Source organism: Somniosus microcephalus, chromosome 7, assembly GCF_052327205.1.
Source record: "Somniosus microcephalus isolate GS21.2 chromosome 7, FLI_Smic_1.0, whole genome shotgun sequence".
Lineage (NCBI taxonomy): Eukaryota > Metazoa > Chordata > Chondrichthyes > Squaliformes > Somniosidae > Somniosus > Somniosus microcephalus.
Genome location: NC_140993.1, coordinates 58625944 through 58643984, shown reverse-complemented (window position 1 = coordinate 58643984; position 18041 = coordinate 58625944). Strand labels below are relative to the sequence as shown.

At 44.4% G+C, this 18041-nt stretch overlaps 1 pseudogene; it reads left to right on the top strand.

The window, feature by feature from the left end:
* Positions 1-219: 219 nt before the first annotated feature.
* On the top strand, positions 220-293 carry LOC147114651 (small nucleolar RNA SNORD36; annotated as a pseudogene).
* Positions 294-18041: the final 17748 nt, after the last annotated feature.

The following is an 18041-nucleotide window of genomic DNA, read 5'->3' as shown; positions in this document are numbered from 1 at the left end:
TTGAACATTGAGTGATGATATTTTGAAAAATGAGAGATGATATTTTGACCATTGAGAGATGATATTTTGAACATTGTGAGATGATATTTTAAACATTGATGATATTTTGAACTTTGATGATATTTGGAACTTTGAGAGATGACATTATAAACATTGATGATAATTTTAACATTGAGTGATGTTATTTTGAACAGATTGAGTGATGGTATTTTGAACATTGAGTAATGATGTTTTGAACATTGTGAGATGATATTGCAAACATTGAGTGATGATCTTTTGAACACTGATATTTTGAACATTGAATGATGATATTTTGAACATTGATGATATTTTGAACATTGAGTAATGATATTTTGAACATTGACTGATGATATTTTGAACAATGACAGATGATGTATTGAACATTGAGTGATGATATTTTGAAAAATAAGAGATGATATTTTGACTGTTGAGAGATGATATTTTGAACATTGAGAGATGATATTTTGAACATTGTGAGATGATATTTTGAACATTGAGAGATGATATTTTGAACATTGTGTGATGGTATATTGAATATTAAGAGATGATATTTTGAACATTGTGAGGTGATATTTTGAACATTGTGTGATGATATTTTAAACATTGAGAGATATTTTGAACATTGAGTGATATTTTCAAAATTGAGTGATATTTTGAACATTGTGAGATGTTATTTTGAACATTGAGTGATGATATTTTGAACATTGTGAGATGGTATTTTGAACATTGAGTGATGATATTTTGAACGTTGAGTGATGATAATTTAAACATTGAGAGATGATATTTTGAACATTGAGAGATAATATTTTGAACATTGAGAGATGATATTCTGAACGTTGAGTGATGATAATTTAAACATTGAGAGATGGTATTTTGAACATTGATGATATTTTGAACATTGAGAGATGATATTTTGAACATTGAGTGATGATATTTTGAACATTGAGATGATATTTTGAACTTAGAGAGATGATATTTTTAACATTGAGTGAGGATATTTTGAACATTCAGTGATTATTTTTTGAACAATGAGAGATATTTTGACATTGAGTGATGATATTTTGAACATTGTGAGATGAGATTTTGAACATTGATTTGAACATTGATAGATGATATTATGAACATTGATGATATTTTGAAGATTGAAGAAATTTGGAAGTTTTTGTGGTGATGTTTTAAGCATTGATGATATTTTTAACATTGAGAGATAATATTTTGAAAATTCAGTGATGATATTTTGAACAATGATAATATTTTGAACATTGAGAGATGATATTTTAAACATTGAGAGATGATATTTTGAACATTGATGATATTTTGAAGTTGATGATATTTTGGACATTGAGTGATGATATTCAGAACATTGAGAGATGATATTTTGAACATTGAGAGATGATATTTTGGACATTGTGAGATGTTATTTTGAAAATTGAGTGATGATATTTTGAATATTGTGAGATGATATTTTGAACATTGAGAGATGATATCTTGAACATTGAGAGATGATATTCAAAACATTGAGAGATGATATTTTGAACATTGAGAGATGATATTTTGGACATTGTGAGATTTTATTTTGAAAATTGAGTGATGATATTTTGAACATTGAGGGATGATATTTTGAAAAATGAGAGATGATATTTGGACGATATTAGATGATATTTTGAACATTGAATGATGATATTTTGAGCATTGTGAGATGATATTTTGAAGATTGAGTGATGATATTTTGAACATTGAGTGATGATAATTTTAACATTGAGTGATGATATCTTGAACATTGAGAGATCGTATTTTGAACATTGATGATATTTTGAACATTGATAGATGATATTTTGAATATTGTTGATATTTTGGACCTTGATGATATTTTGCACAATGAGAGATGATATTTTGACAATTGAGAGATAATATTTTGAACATTGAGGGACGATAATTTCAACATTGAGTGATGATATTTTGAACATTGACAGATGGTATTTTGAACATTGATATTTTGAACATTGATAGATGACATTTTGAATATTGGTGATGTTTTGAACATTGATGGTATTTTGAACATTGATGGTATTTTGAACATTGATGGTATTTTGAACATTGATGGTATTTTGAACATTGATAGATGATATTTTGAACATTGATGATATTTTGAACATTGAGAGATGATATTTTGAACATTGAGAGATGATATTTTGAACATTGACAGATGGTATTTTGAACATTGATATTTTGAACATTGATAGATGACATTTTGAATATTGGTGATGTTTTGAACATTGATGGTATTTTGAACATTGATGGTATTTTGAACATTGATGATATTTTGAACATTGATAGATGATATTTTGAACATTGGTGATATTTTGAACATTGATGATATTTTGAACATTGAGAGATGATATTTTGACAATTAAGAGATTATGGCCTAGAAATTCAGTTGTTTGCGCCAGCCGCTAGCGCCTTAGGAGGAGGAGATGTGGGGCGCTAGGCGGCTAGCGGCCGGGCGCTGCGCGATCTGCGCTTCTCCCCAACTTCAGTAAAGATTTAGCGGTGGCGCAAAGCCTTTGCGCGCGCTCAGCTGCGCGCGCAGATCCTGACGTCATTTCATCGTGCAACGCCCTTTGTGCGCCCCAAGCCGGAAATTCAGTGGCGCCGGCCTATTGCGCGCCTGGTGCCCCTAGCGACTGGTAGAGGGGAACGGTTCCCAGTCGCTGCGGGGCGCGGGGGGCGCTAATTCAAGGGCACTCCTCCTGCAGTAGAAATGGCAGCCATTTTGCAACACTCCTTCTTTGTGAGAGACGGATCTTTGCAGAGAGACAAAGGTAGAGAGCTTTCTGGTTTGGCTCAACACTCGCACAGGTACTTGTGGCTTCAGGCCACAGCTTTGCACTTGTCTTTAACTTCAGAGCCATAGCATTGATTGGAAACATATAATGGGGGCTGCAATGGGTGCAAACTTTGGCCTTCTCCATTGCATTCAAAGGGCTCAGAGACGCCGTGAGAGAGTGGCAGTCATGGCCAGAGGGAGAAGGGGCAACAGGCGTCAGCTAAGGAGGCCTGCTGGGTATACCGCCAGCAGTTCTCATATCTGAACATGTCTGACGAGCAGTGTGTTCGGAGGCTGCAATTCCGAAGGGCGGTGGTCACTGAGATCTGCCACCTGCTTCGCGGAGATCTGCAGCCACAGCTGAGGAGCAGGACGTCTCTGTCGGTGTCAGTGAAGGTGACGGTGTCTCTCAACTTCTATGCCACCGGCTCCTTCCAATCTGCTGCTGGGAACATTGCCAACATCTCCCAGTTTGCCGTACATTGCTGCATCCGCCAGGTGACCAATGCCCTTTTCAGAAGGAGACGTCAGTTCATCTCCTTCTCCATGGCCCTTGTCAAGCAGCAACAGCGTGCAATGGGCTTTGCAGCATTAGCGGGCTTCCCCATGGTGCAGGGCGCCATTGACTGCACGCATGTGGCTTTGCGGGCACCTCTAGAGCATGCCGAGGATTACCGCAACCGGAAGGGCTACCATTCGCTCAACGTGCAGTTGGTGTGTGACCACAGGCAGATCATCCTAGCTGTCAATGTCCGCTTTCCAGGCAGCAGCCACGATGCCTTCATCCTGTGCCAGACTTCTGTGGCAGACATGTTCCAGGCCCAGCCTCACCCACGAGGATGGCTTCTCGGGGACAAAGGATATCCTTTGTGCACCTGGCTGATGACCCCGCTCCGTGCGCCCAGCACCCCTGCTGAAGAGGGATACAATGACAGCCATCAAGCAACCAGGAACCTCAATGAACAAACAATCGGCGTCCTGAAGCAACGGTTCCGTTGTCTGGATCGTTCCGGAGGAGCCCTACAGTACTCGCCTGAGCGAGTCTCCCATGTCGTGGTCGTGTGCTGCATGCTGCACAACCTGGCTATCCGCAGGACTCAGCCACGGCCACCAGACATTGGAGGACCACCAGAGGAGGAGGAGGAGGAGGAGGAGGAGGACCAGCACAGGAGGGAGGCAGAAAGTGCAAGGGCCGCCCGTCGGCGGCCTATTGAACGTCGGTTCTAGGCCTCCTCTCAGGGAATGGCTTGTGCCGATGGCACAAGATGAATGTAGCCGCTCCACAAGCCCTCAGCCGAGCAGGGCAACCAGGACTTCCAAAAGAAAGCATGGACAGTGCGATTTAAGAACATTTATTACTTTGATACCTCTGTGCCCTTCCCACATAAACTAATGGAGAGAAGCCCCCCCAAAAACACAAATCGAGCAGTCTCGGCCTTTCAAAAAACACAAATACAACAGTCTCGGCCTTTCAAAAAAACAAATCCACCCTCCCCCTTTAAGAGCTCACCGGCGCCAGAGTGTCTGCCGTCAATCAGCAGCTCACTGCACCTGCGCTGCGCCCGCCCTCGGGGGTTTCGCCCCGGGCCGCCGGCTTAGCGCCTAATGATAGTCGTGCATCACCTGTTTTAGCGCAGCAGCAACCTCTTGGGGCGATGCCACTGAATATCGGCGAAGGTGGCGCGAAGTTGCGCTGGGCGCAAACTTTAGCGGCCGCCCGGCTGTAGCGCCCCAAACGTGGCTATACTGAATTTCTAGGCCTATATTTTGAACATTATGAGATGATATTTTGAACATTGAGAGATGATATTTTGAACATTGAGAGATGATATTTTGAACATTGAGAGATGGTATTTTGAATATTGAGAGATGATATTTGGAACTTTGAGTGATGATATTTGGAACTTTGAGAGATGATATTTGGAACTTTGAGTGTTGATATTTGCAATTTTGAGTGATGATATTTGGATCTTTGAGCGATGATATTTGGAACATTGAGAGATGATATTTTGAACATTGAGAGATGATATTTGGAACACTGAGAGATGATAATTGGAACATTGAGAGATGATATTTTGAATATTGTAAGATGATACTTTGAACATTGAGAGATGATATTCAGAACATTGAGAGATGATATTTTGAACATTGAGAGATGATATTTTGAACATTGTGAGATGTTATTTTGAACATTGAGTGATCATATTTTGAATATTGAGGGATGATATTTTGAAAAATGAGAGATGATATTTGGACAATATTAGATGATATTTTGAACATTGAGTGATGATATTTTGAACATTGTGAGATGATATTTTGAACATTGAGTGATGATAATTTTAACATTGAGTGATGATATCTTGAACATTGAGAGATCGTATTTTGAACATTGATGATATTTTGAACATTGATAGATGATATTTTGAATATTGTTGATATTTTGGACCTTGATATTTTGCACAGAGAGATGATATTTTGACAATTGAGAGATAATATTTTGAACTTTGAGTGGTGAGATTTTGAACATTGAGTGATGATATTTGGAACTTTGAGTGATGATATTTGGAACATTGAGTGATGATATTTGGAATAGTGAGTGATGATATTTTGAACATTGAGAGATTATATTTTGAATATTGTGAGATGATATTTTGAACATTGAGTGATGATATTTTGAACATTGAGTGATGATATTTTGAACATTGAGAGATGATACTTTGAACATTGAGTGAGGATATTTTGAACATTGAGAGATGATTTTTTGAACATTGAGTGATGATATTTTGAACATTGAGAGATGATATTTTGAACATTGAGTGATGATATTTTGAACATTGAGAGATGATATTTTCAACATTGAGTGATGATATTTTGAACATTGAGATGATATTTTGAACATTGAGAGATGATATTTTGAACTTTGAGTGATGATATTTTTGAACATTGAGAGATGATATTTTGAATATTGTGAGATGATATTTTGATCATTGAGTGATGATATTTTGAACATTGAGTGAGGATATTTTTGAACATTGAGTGATGATATTTTTGAACATTGAGAGATGATATTTTGAACATTGAGAGATGATATTTTGAACATTGAGTGATGATATTTTGAACATTGAGAGATGATATTGTGAACATTGAGTGAGGATATTTTGAACATTGAGTGATTATTTTTTGAACAATGAGAGATATTTTGACATTGAGTGATGATATTTTGAACAATGTGAGATGAGATTTTGAACATTGATTTGAACATTGATAGATGATTATATGAACATTGATGATATTTTGAAGATTGAAGAAATTTGGAAGTTTTTGTGGTGATGTTTTAAGCATTGATGATATTTTTAACATTGAGAGATGATATTTTGAACATTGAGAGATGATATTTTGAACATTGAGTGAAGATATTTTGAACATTGAGTGATGATATTTTGAACATTGAGAGATGATATTTTGAACATTGATGATATTTTGAACGTTGATGATATTTTGAACATTTATGAGATGATATTTTGAACATTGAGAGATGATATTTTGAACAATGTCAGATGATATTTTGAACATTGAGTTATGATATTTTGAACAGTGATCATATTTTGAACATTGAGAGATGATATTTTGAACATTGAGAGATGATATTTTGAACATTGAGTTATGATATTTTGAACAGTTATGAAATTTTGAACATTGCTGATATTTTGAACATTGATGATATTTTTAACATTGGGGGATGATATTTTGAACATTGATGATATTTTGTACATTGAGTGATGATATTTTGAACATTGAGAGATGATATTTTGAACATTGATGACATTTTGAACTTTGGGAGATGATATTTTGATCATTTAATGTTGATATTTTGAACATTGAGTGTTGATATTTTCAACATTTATTGATGATATTTTGCACATTGAGAGATAATATTTTGAACAGATTGAGTGATGATATTTTGAACATTATGTGATGATATTTTGAACAGTTTGAGAAATGATATTTTGAATATTGAGTGATGAGATTTTGAACATATTGAAAGATGAGTGTTTGAACAGATGGAGTGATGATATTTTCAATATTGAGTGAGGACTTTTTTGAACAGGTTGGCCGATGCTATTTTGAATATACTGTGTGACGAATATTTTAAAGAAATTGAATTACAAATATTTTGAACATACAGAATTATTGCCAGTTTTAGCGCCAAGTTTTGTACACAGTTTGAGTAATGTGTCATTTAAACAGATGGAGGGACGAGTATACAAATAGATTTAATGACAATATTTTAAATAAACCGAGTAATGTGTTTTTTAAACAGATTTTGTTTGAGTGTTTTAAGCAGACTGAGTGACTGGTATTTAAATCCCACTGATGGACAAGTATTCTAAGTAAACTGAGCAACGGGTATTTTAAACCGACTATGGTAAGCATTTGAGATAATTATGTGATGAGAGTTTGACACGGTCAGTATTCTAAGCAGACTGCATAACGAATATGTTGAACAGACTGAGACACATATTTGAAACAGAACGACGAGTATTTTACATAGTCAGTGATGAGTATATTAAACAACCTGCGTGACAAGTACTTTAAGCAGACTGATTGACGATTATTTTAAATAGATAGTGTAAGGAGTATTTTAAACTGACTGATTCACCAGTACTTTAAATAGACTGAGCGACACATACGTGAAGTAGATTGAGTGATCAGTATTATAAACAGACTGAGTGACAAATACATCAAATAGACTAAGTGATGAACATTTTACGCACACTGAATGATTTCTCATCTACATGCTGCCCTTGGTGACATCTTTCAAAAACACCACGTCAGGTTCCACATATATGCTGACGGCACACAGTTCTACCTCACCACCACCTCTCTACCCTTCCACTGCCTTGGTGTTATGAAACTGCTTATCTGACAGTTAAAAGAAATGTTGTAGTGGTAGGGGATAGTATTGTTAGGGGGATAGATAGGGTTCTTTGCAGCCGAGAGCGAGAGTCCCGAAGGCTGTGTTGCCTGCCCGGTGCCAGGGTTAAGGACATCTCCTCTGGGCTGGAGAGAAACTTGGAATGGGAGGGGGAGGATCCAGTTGTCGTGGTCCATGTTGGCACCAACGACATAGATAGGACAAGGAAAGAGGTTCTGCTGAGGCAGTTTGAGCAGCTAGGGGCCAAATTTAAAAGCAGAACCACAAGGGTAATAATCTCTGGATTACTACCTGAGCCACGTGCAAATTTGGCTAGGGTAAATAAAATTAGAGAGTTAAATGCGTGGCTCAAAGACTGGTGTGGGAGAAATGGGTTTTGCTTCTTGGGACACTGGCATCAGTACTGGGACAGGAGAGAGCTGTTCCATTGGGACAGTCTTCACTTGGCCAGTGCTGGGACTAGAATCCTGGCGAATCAAATAACTAGGGCTGTAGAGAGGGCTTTAAACTAATTAGTCGGGGGGAGGTTTTAAGAGAGCGAAAAATAAAAATGACAGCGGAGAAGGCAATAGGGCAAGGTAGCAGTGGGGGAATTAAAAACCAGAGCGTGTCATGAAGGGACAGATGTATATAATGATAAAGGTAAAGTAGTAAAAGGGGTAAAAGCAGGAATAAATTGTCAGAAAACATATTTGAAAGTTCTTTATCTGAATGCACGCAGCATTCGTAACAAAATAGACGAGTTGACGGTACAAATAAATACCCATGGGTATGATCTGGTGGCCATTACAGAAACATGGCTGCAAGATGATCATGACTGGGAACTAAACATACAAGGGTATTTGACAATTAGGAAGGACAGACAGGAAGGAAAGGGAGGTGGGGTTGCTATGTTAATCAAGGATGGAATCACTGCAATAGTCAGAAATGATATTGGGTCAAAGGATCAGGATAGTGAAACAGTTTGGGTGGAGATAAGGAATAATGGCCTAGAAATTCAGTTGGGCGTGCCAGCCGCTAGCGCCTTAGGAGGAGTAGATCTCGAGCGCTAGGCGCTTATCGGCCGGGCGCAGCGCGATCTGCGCGTCTCCCCAACTTCAGGACACATTTAGCACCGGCGCAAAGTCTTAGCGTGCGCCCTGCTGCGCGCGCAGATCATGACGTCATTTAATAGTGCAACGCCCTTTGTGCGCCCCAAACCGGAACTTCACTCGCGCCGGCCCATTGTGCGCCGGGCGGCCCGAGCGACTGTGAAGTAGAACGGTACACAGGCCAGCCGGGCCGCGGGGAGCGCTAATTAAAGGGCACTTACCCAGCAGTATAAAGGCCAGCCATTTTGCAGTATTCACTCTTGTGCAACGGTTTTTTGGACAGAGACCAAGGAGGAGAGTTTACTGGTTTGGACCAACACTTGGACAGGTATTTTTGGCTCAGGCCAGAGCTTACCAATTATCTTTGCCTTCATTCAGAGCTCAGTGTTTGCCAGCATATAATGGGGGCTGCATTGGGTGGCAACGCTGAATTTCAGCCTTATGCCAGAAGGGCTTACAGACGCCGTGAGAGAGTGGCAGCCCTGGCTAGATGCAGAGGGGGCAACAGGCGTCGCCAACTGAGGCCTTACCCACGCAGGGTATACCGCCAGCAGACCTCCTATCTGACCATGTCTGCCGCGATGTGTGTTAGGAGGCTGCGATTCCGAAGGGAGGTGGTTGCAGACATCTGCCGGCTGCTTCAGAGAGATCTGCAGCCACAGCTGATGCACAGGACGTCTCTGTCGGTGGCAGTGAAGGTGATGGTGGCTCTCAACTTCTATGCCTCCGGCTCCTTCCAATCCGCTACTGGGGACATCGCTAACATCTCCCAGTTCGCCGTGCATTGCTGCATCCGCCAGGTGACCGAAGCCCTTTTCAGAAGGAGACATCAATTAATCTCCTTCCCCATGACCCTGGACAAGCAGCAGCAGCGTGCTGTGGGGTTTGCAAGAATAGCGGGCTTCCCCATGGTGCCAGGCGCCATTGACTGCACGCATGTGGCTTTGCGGGCACCTCTTGAGCATGCCGAGGAGTACCGCAACCGGAAGGGCTACCATTCCCTCAATGTACAGCTGGTGTGTGACCACAGGCAGCGCATCCTAGCTGTCAATGCCTGCTTTCCAGGCAGCAGCCACGATGCCTTTATCCTGCGACAGACAACTGTGGCTGACATGTTCCAGGCACAGCCTCCCCCAAGAGGATGGCTTATCGGGGACAAAGGCTATCCTTTGTGTACCTGGCTCATGACCCCGCTCCGCGCGCCCACGACCCCTGCTGAAGAGGCATACAACGAGAGCCATCAAGCGACGAGGAACCTCATAGAACAAACAATCGGCGTGCTCAAGCAACGGTTCCGCTGTCTCGATCGCTCCGGGGGAGCCCTCCAGTATTCGCAGGATCGAGTCTCCCGATTCGTCGTCGTTTGCTGCATGCTGCACAACCTGGCTATCCGCAGGACTCAGGCACTGCCACCTCACGTTGGGCCACCACCTCAGGAGGAGGAGCAGGAGGAGCATGAGGACGTCGAGGACGAGGAGTACCAGCCCAGGAGGGACGCACAAGGTCCAAGGGCCGCCCGTCGTCGGCTTATTGAACGTCACTTCTAGGCCCCCTGTCAGGGAATGGCTTGTGCCAATGATAGAACATGATTGCAGCCGCTCCGCAAGCCCTCAGCCGGTTAAGGCAACAAACACTTCAAAGATCAAACATGGACAATGTGAATAAATAAAATGCTTTATTGTACAAACTCTGGGCCCTTCCCACATGAAAACCAAAAACAGACGAAACCCCCAAAAAACACTCAAACACATTACTCGCTCCCACAACCTGGGGAGGATTAACAAAATAGGGCAACTAAAATGGCCGTCATTCTCGGCCTTCGTCCAAAACAAACATCACATCATCGGCCTTCAAAAAACAAACATCCAATTCTCAGCCTCAAGAAACAAACACAAATGGCCACACATTCGACTATTTGGCCCGCTAGGGCGATGCCTTGGCCATCTTTGGGTGGGCCCTGCCCGCCCTGCTGCTCCGCCTCAAAGTAAGGCCATTGGCTGCTGCAAGGCTGGGGGCAGGCTCCTGAGGGGCACATGTCGTTACGGCAGATGCCCTTGGGGGTCGGCCTAGTCGAGGTCTGGCCGTCGAGCGGCCGGCTGTTGATTGCTGCAGCTGTGGCTGGCCAGCATCAGTCGCTGCAGCAGCTCCTGGCAGCTCCACTGGGGGAGTGGCAGTGGCGGCTGGAGGAATGGCGGCAAGCTGGCGGATGGCAGGCGCTCGCTGGTCACCTGAGACACTGGCGCTCGCCCGGGCCAGCACTGCAGCATGCGCACCAATCTGCCGAGGGACAGACCGATGTGCTGCTGCAGCGCGCCGGGTGCCCTGGCGATGCCTGGCTGACACAGCGAGTGTGGCAGCAGTGAGTGCCCATGTTGACCTGTTCACTGACCGCATCAGAGCAGCCAGTGACTGGACGGCACCACTGATCACCTGGCCAGTCGCTGACAGATCTGCCCGGTATTCCGCCCGACTGGTGGCCTCTAAGGGCCCGAACTCGGCCACACTCCGAGAGAGGGAATCGATGGACTCAGGCAACCGTGCCACTGCCGCCATGAGCTCCGTGTGCCGGCGCTCCGAGTCCGCGGACAAGTCTTCGAGGCGTTCCATCTCCTCGGCGAATAGCATCTCCTGACTGGAGGCCGGACTCTCCCTCTGGGGAGAAGGCCGCCGAGCTGGCCGACCCTTCCTGCGTTGCTGGAGGCCGCTGGGCCCAGCAATTGGACTCCCCTCCAACGCATCCCCCCTCTGGGGAGAAGGCCGCCGAGCTTCCACCCCCCTCCCACCTTTCTGCAGCACGCAGGTCCCAGGAGCTCCCCTCCCTTTCGACACTTCCGCCACGCTGCCCTCCAGGGAAGACGTGTCCCCTACATTGGCCTGGGTGGCCGCGGCTGAGGGTTCCCCTGATGGGCCGCCTTCCTCTTGCTCCTCCTCCTGCTCCTCCTCGGAGGGTCTGTCACTGGCAAGTTGAGGGACCTCCTCTTGACCATCTGAAAGCAGGAAGGCACAAGAGTAGCTTTAGAGTGAGGAGAGGGCATCAGTGCGGGATGCATGAGTGGTGGCATTCAGCGCATTGGTCGGACAGTGGCAAAGGATGTAGATCTGATGCGCAAGTGGGATGAGAGAGGTGCAAAAGGTGATGTCCTTACCATTGCTGCCCAGAACAGGGTCGGCATCTCCACATGCAACGGGCCCAATCACCCAGCCACCCATGAGGCGCTCCACGCGATGTTGCAGGTCGGTGAGTGGCTGGATATGGGGTCGGCCTCCCCCGGTCGCAGTCCGGCTCTTGCGATTATTCGCCAGCTTGGCCTGCAAGAGAAAGGACGGCCTCTAAGTACAGTGTGTCGCCGTGATCTTGTGTGCACTGCCTCCCATGGTGGAATAGCCTGGCCAGTGTGTCGCCATGATCTGGTTTGCACTGCCTCCCATGGGGGAATAGCCTGGCCAGTGTGTCGCCATGATCTGGTGTGCACTGCCTCCCATGGTGGAATAGCCTGGCCAGTGTGTCGCCATGATCTGGTGTGCACTGCCTCCCATGGTGGAATAGCTTGGCCAGTGTGTTAAGTGTAGAATGTGCAATTGATGCTCATGCCTGTCCCATAGCTGCTGGATGAAGGCTGGCCATTCGAGCTTTCAGGTCCCTTTGCCCATAATGTGAGGTGCACATGCAAGGATGAGGAGGTCATTGGAAAGGGTACTCACCCTGACAATGCGTGTGAGGTCATTTAACTTTTTGCGGCATTGGGCACCGGTCCTGGGGACGTCGCTGTTGGCTGACAGCTTGCTGGCGACATGCCTCCAGGCTCTCCTGTAGATGCGGACCGTCGCCTTCTTGCCATTGTCCGGGTACAAAACATGGCGCCTCTTCTCCACAGCAGCAAGCAGCACACTCAGATCACGCTCTGAGAAGCGCTGCGCACGTTCACGGGCCTTCTCCATGTCTTCAGGCGCTATTTGGGTCCAGCAGCAGTGTTCAGGCCTAGCTGGAGGGCTCCACTATCCAGGGCGTGGCAGCAGACACAGTCGACCCTTCCCCCTTAAGAGCTGGCCGGCACCAGGGTGTCTGCTGTCAATCACAAGATGGCTGCACCTGCGCTGCGGCCGGCCTCGGCGCTATCGATCACCACTTCCGGCTTAGCGCCCAAAGAGAGGCGTCCAGCAGCAGTTTTAGCGCTCGCCCGAACTAGTAGGGCGAAGCTAATGAATATCGGAGAAGTGGCATAGATTTGGCGGCGGCCGCAAACTTTAGCGGATGCCCCACTTTAGCGCCCCAAAAGTGGCGTCAATGTATTTCTAGGCCAATAAGAAAAAGTCACTAGTCGGCATAGTCTATAGGCCTCCTAACAGTTGCAACTCTGTTGGTCAGAGTATAAATCAGGAAATAGTTGGGGCTTGTAATAAGGGAACAGCTATAATCATGGGGGATTTTAACTTTCATATTGACTGGACTAATCGAATTGGGCATGGCAGCCTTGAGGAAGAGTTCATAGAGTGTATTAGGGATGGGTTCCTTGAGCAGTATGTAACTGAACCAACCAGGGGGCAGGCAATCTTAGATCTGGTCCTGTGTAATGAGACAGGATTAATAAATAATGTCCTAGTAAAGGATCTCCTTAGAATGAGTGACCATAATATGGTTGAATTCCAAATTCAGTTTGAGGGTGAGAGAGTTGGATCTCAAACCAGCATACTGAGCTTAAATAAAGGACAAATGTAAGAAGTCACACAACACCAGGTTATAGTCCAACAGATTTATTTGAAATCACAAGCTTTCGGAGCGCTGCTCCTTCGTCAGGTGAAGTGGAGAGATGCATAAAGACACAGCTTATATAGTCAGAGAATAATGCCAGATGATTACAGGTAATCTTTCTAACTGCCATTTATCACACCTCGGCAGAGAGATAATCACAGCAATCAAAGGTGTGAATGGTGTCCAAGCAGGTTAGTCATACGTTGCAGGAAAGGATGCCTGGCATTATACATCGGCGAGACCATGCAGACACTGCGACAATGGATGAACAGACACCATGCAACAATTGCCAGGCAGGAGTGTTCCCTCCCAGTCGGGGAACGCTTCAGCAGTCAAGGACATTCAGCCTCTGATCTTCGGGTAAGCATTCTCCAAGGCGGCCTTCGAGACACATGACAACGCAAAATCGTAGAGCAGAAACTGATAGCCAAGTTCCGCACACATGAGGATGGCCTCAACCGGGATCTTGGGTTCATGTCACACTACATGTAACCCCACCTGACGTAGGGTCATCCAGACTCGAGTCATCGTTGGCTTGCTCTCTCTACACAGATGCGGCCGGACCTGCTGTGATTTCCAGCAAAAAAAAAATTTTTGTCTGTTTTTTATTTTTCATACAGACCCCAGCATCTGCAGCATTTGACCCCTTGTGACCCCACCTCATTGTTCTTTGATGTAATGTTTTCCTGACTAACCTGTTTGGACACCATTCATACCTTTGATTGCTGTGATTATCTCTCTGCCGAGGTGTGATAAATGGCAGTTAGAAAGATTACCTGTAATCATCTGGCATTATTCTCTGACTATATAAGCTGAGTCTTTATGCATCTCTCCACTTCACCTGATGAAGGAGCAGCGCTCCGAAAGCTTGTGATTTCAAATAAAACTGTTGGACTATAACCTGGTGTTGCGTGACTTCTTACATTTGTCCACCCCAGTCCAACACCGGCATCTCCACACCTTAAATAAAGGAGACTATGAAGGTATGAGAGTAGAATTGACTAAAGTGGACTGGGAAAACAGATTAAAGTGTAAGACGGTACAAGAGCAGTGCTCTACATTCAAGGAGATATTTCACATCTTTCAAGATAACTATATTCCACTGAGGAAAAAGGGAAGTAAAAGAAAAGACAGCCATTCGTGGCTTAGTAAAGTAATAAAGGATAGTATCTGACTGAAAACAAGGGCATATAAAGTAGCCAAATCTAGTGGGAGGATAGAAGATTGGGAAGCATTTAAAAGCCAGCAAACAATAACTAAAAGATTAATTAAGAAAGGGAAGATAGATTATGAAAGTAAACTAGCAAAAAATATAAAAACAGATAGCAAGAGTTTCTACAGCTATATAAAAAGAAAAAGGGTGGCTAAAGTGAACGTTGGTCCCTTAGAGGATGAGACCGGGAAACTAGTGGTGGGAAACATGGAGATGGCAAAGACGCTGAACAAATATTTTGTATCAGTCTTTACAGTAGAGGACACTAAAAATATCCCAACACTGGACAAACAGGGGTCAATGGGGGGGGAGGAGCTAAACATGATTAAAATCACTAAGGAGATGGTACTCGGTAAAATAATGGGACTTAAGGTGCATAAATCCCCTGGAGCTGATGGCCTACATCCTAGGGTCTTGAGAGAAATGGCGGTAGGGATTGTGGATGCATAGGTGATTATTTTCCAAAACTCCCTGGACTCAGGAAAGGTCCCGGCAGATTGGAAAACTGCTAATGTAACACCCTTATTTAAGAAGGGAAGTAGACAAAAAGCTGGAAACTATAGACCAGTTAGCCTAACATCTGTGGTTGGCAAAATGTTGGAGTCCACTATTAAGGAAACAGTAACAGAGCATTTGGATAAACATAATTTAATAGGACAGAGTCAGCATGGTTTTATGAAGGGGAAGTCATGTTTAACAAATTTACTCGAATTCTTTGAGGATGTAACATACAGGGTGGATAAAGGGGAACCAGTGGATGTGGTGTATTTGGACTTCCAAAAGGCATTTGACAAGGTTCCACACAAAAGATTACTGATCAAGATAAAAAATCACGGGATTGGGGGTAATATACTGGCATGGGTGGAAGATTGGCTATCTAACAGAAAACAAAGAGTTGGGATAAATGGTTCATTCTCGGGCTGGCAATCAGTAACTAGTGGTGTTCCGCAGGGGTCAGTGCTGGGACCCCAACTCTTTACAATCTATATTAATGATTTGGAGGAAGGGACCGAGTGCAACATATCCAAGTTTGCCGACGATACAAAGATGGGAGGGAAAGCAGTGAGTGAGGAGGACATAAAAAACCTGCAAAAGGACATAGACAGGCTAAGTGAGTGGGCAGAGATTTGGCAGATGGAATATAATATTGGAAAGTGTGAAGTTATGCACTTTGGCAGAAAAAAATCAAAGAACAAGTTATTATCTAAATGGAGAGAAACTGCAAAGTGCTACAGTACAAAGGGATTTGGGGGTCCTGGTGCATGAAACACAAAAAGTTAGTATGCAGGCGCAGCAGGTGATCAGGAAGGCCAATGGAATCTTGGCCTTTATTGCAAGGGGGATGGAGTATAAAAACAGGGAAGTCTTGCTGCAGTTATAGAGGGTATTGGTGAGGCCACACCTGGAATACTGCGTGCAGTTTTGGTTTCCATATTTAAGAAAAGATATACTTGCTCTCGAGGCGGTTCAGAGAAGGTTCACTCGGTTGATTCCGGAGATGAGGGGGTTGATGTATGAGGAAAGGTTGAGTAGGTTGGGCCTCTACTCATTGGAGTTCAGAAGAATGAGAGGCGATCTTATCGAAACATATAAGATTGTGAGGGGGCTTGATCGGGTGGATGCGGTGAGGATGTTTCCACTGATGGGTGAGACTAGAACTAAGGGGCATAATCTTAGAATAAGGGGCTGCCCTTTCAAAACTGAGATGAGGAGAAACTTCTTCACTCAGAGGGTAGTAAATCTATGGAATTTGCTACCCCAGAGAGCTGTGGAAGCTGCGACATTAAATAAATTTAAAACGGAGATAGACAGTTTCCTAGCAGATAAGGGAATTAGGGGTTATGGGGAGAGGGCAGGGAAGTGGACGTTGTATTGATTTGTATGTGGGTTCAATGATGACACATTGATGAAAGAGAGTGGCCTAGAAATTGGGTTTTGGCGCAGCAACGGCTTTAGCGCCGGAAGTTAGTGCCGGAGCTAAGTCGCGCTGGTTGGGCCAAAAATTCACTACTTCTGCGTCCAAACGGCTGCCGGCGCTGCTGAAAGCTGTTAGCGCCTGAAAACTGGCGCTATGCGCTGAATTTTGGCGCTATTCCGGCGCTGCGGCGCCCGCTGCGGTGCGGCAGGTTCGGGAAGTGCAGGCCTCCTCCTTCCCTTAAGGAGGACCTGCCTGCACCCGGCCACGGCCCGCGATAATCTTATTAAAAATGAGCCCGGCACCTCGGACAAGTGCCGGGCTTGCTTCTGTTCCGGGGGGGGGGGGAAGTCTGGGGAGGGAGCTGCGGCCAGGCGGGCGGCGGGAAAGCGGCCGGCCGCCGCGGGGCCTTTAATGCGCCGGCGCAAACTTGTGCAAGGCACCTCTGCCAGAACGTTGCTTGCGGCTGCCACGGGCGAGGCGGCCGCAAGTCAATTTCCCAGTTCGGGCGGGTTACCATGGCAACCGGGACGCTGCGCACACCGATGACATCATCGGTGCCGGCGCAGCGCTACCGGTCTACCGCGGCGGAAGGGCCCCAGGCAATTTAGGCGCCGGCGCCAATTGCAGCGCTAGGCCCTCTAGCGCCGCAAAATCGGCGCTAAGGGCACTGAATTTCTAGGCCAATGTCTTTTAATCTAAAGCTTGTTCAACAAGTTAACAGCATTACAGGAGACACCATCTTAGAGATGCCTCTAAAATGAAACTAAAACTAAACTGTCTCTCTCACATGCCCTCTGCTGATAAAGCATAAATAATCAAACAGGCAAATATGCTGGTAAGGCATAATAATCAAACAGGCAAATACCATCACTATTTGCTGATATCATTACATCTCCCTTTCTTAAAACAAAAGTATTTTACTTTTATCTAACAACACGTTTTCTTTGTATTACTCTGCATTTTAACTGTAACACTTAATGAACTTACATTATCATTATCATTATCAAGGTTTTTTAACCTTGCTTTGTGTGTTCACATGAAATATGTAAATACACTAGAACTTGAAGAGAGAATAAGATTACATTACTTCCTTCTATAACAAGAGTCCTTAAACTTGCTCAATGAGTCTCTCAGGAGGCTTCACGTATCTTGAGGATTTTCTGATTGATTGTCCTTGAATCTGAGTTGTTGCCTCAGATGATAATTTCTCAGCTGTGTGATCAGGTTGTTCAACAGTATCAGTCTTTTGACCTGCTGTGGTTGGTCCCATGAGAAGAGCCCGACG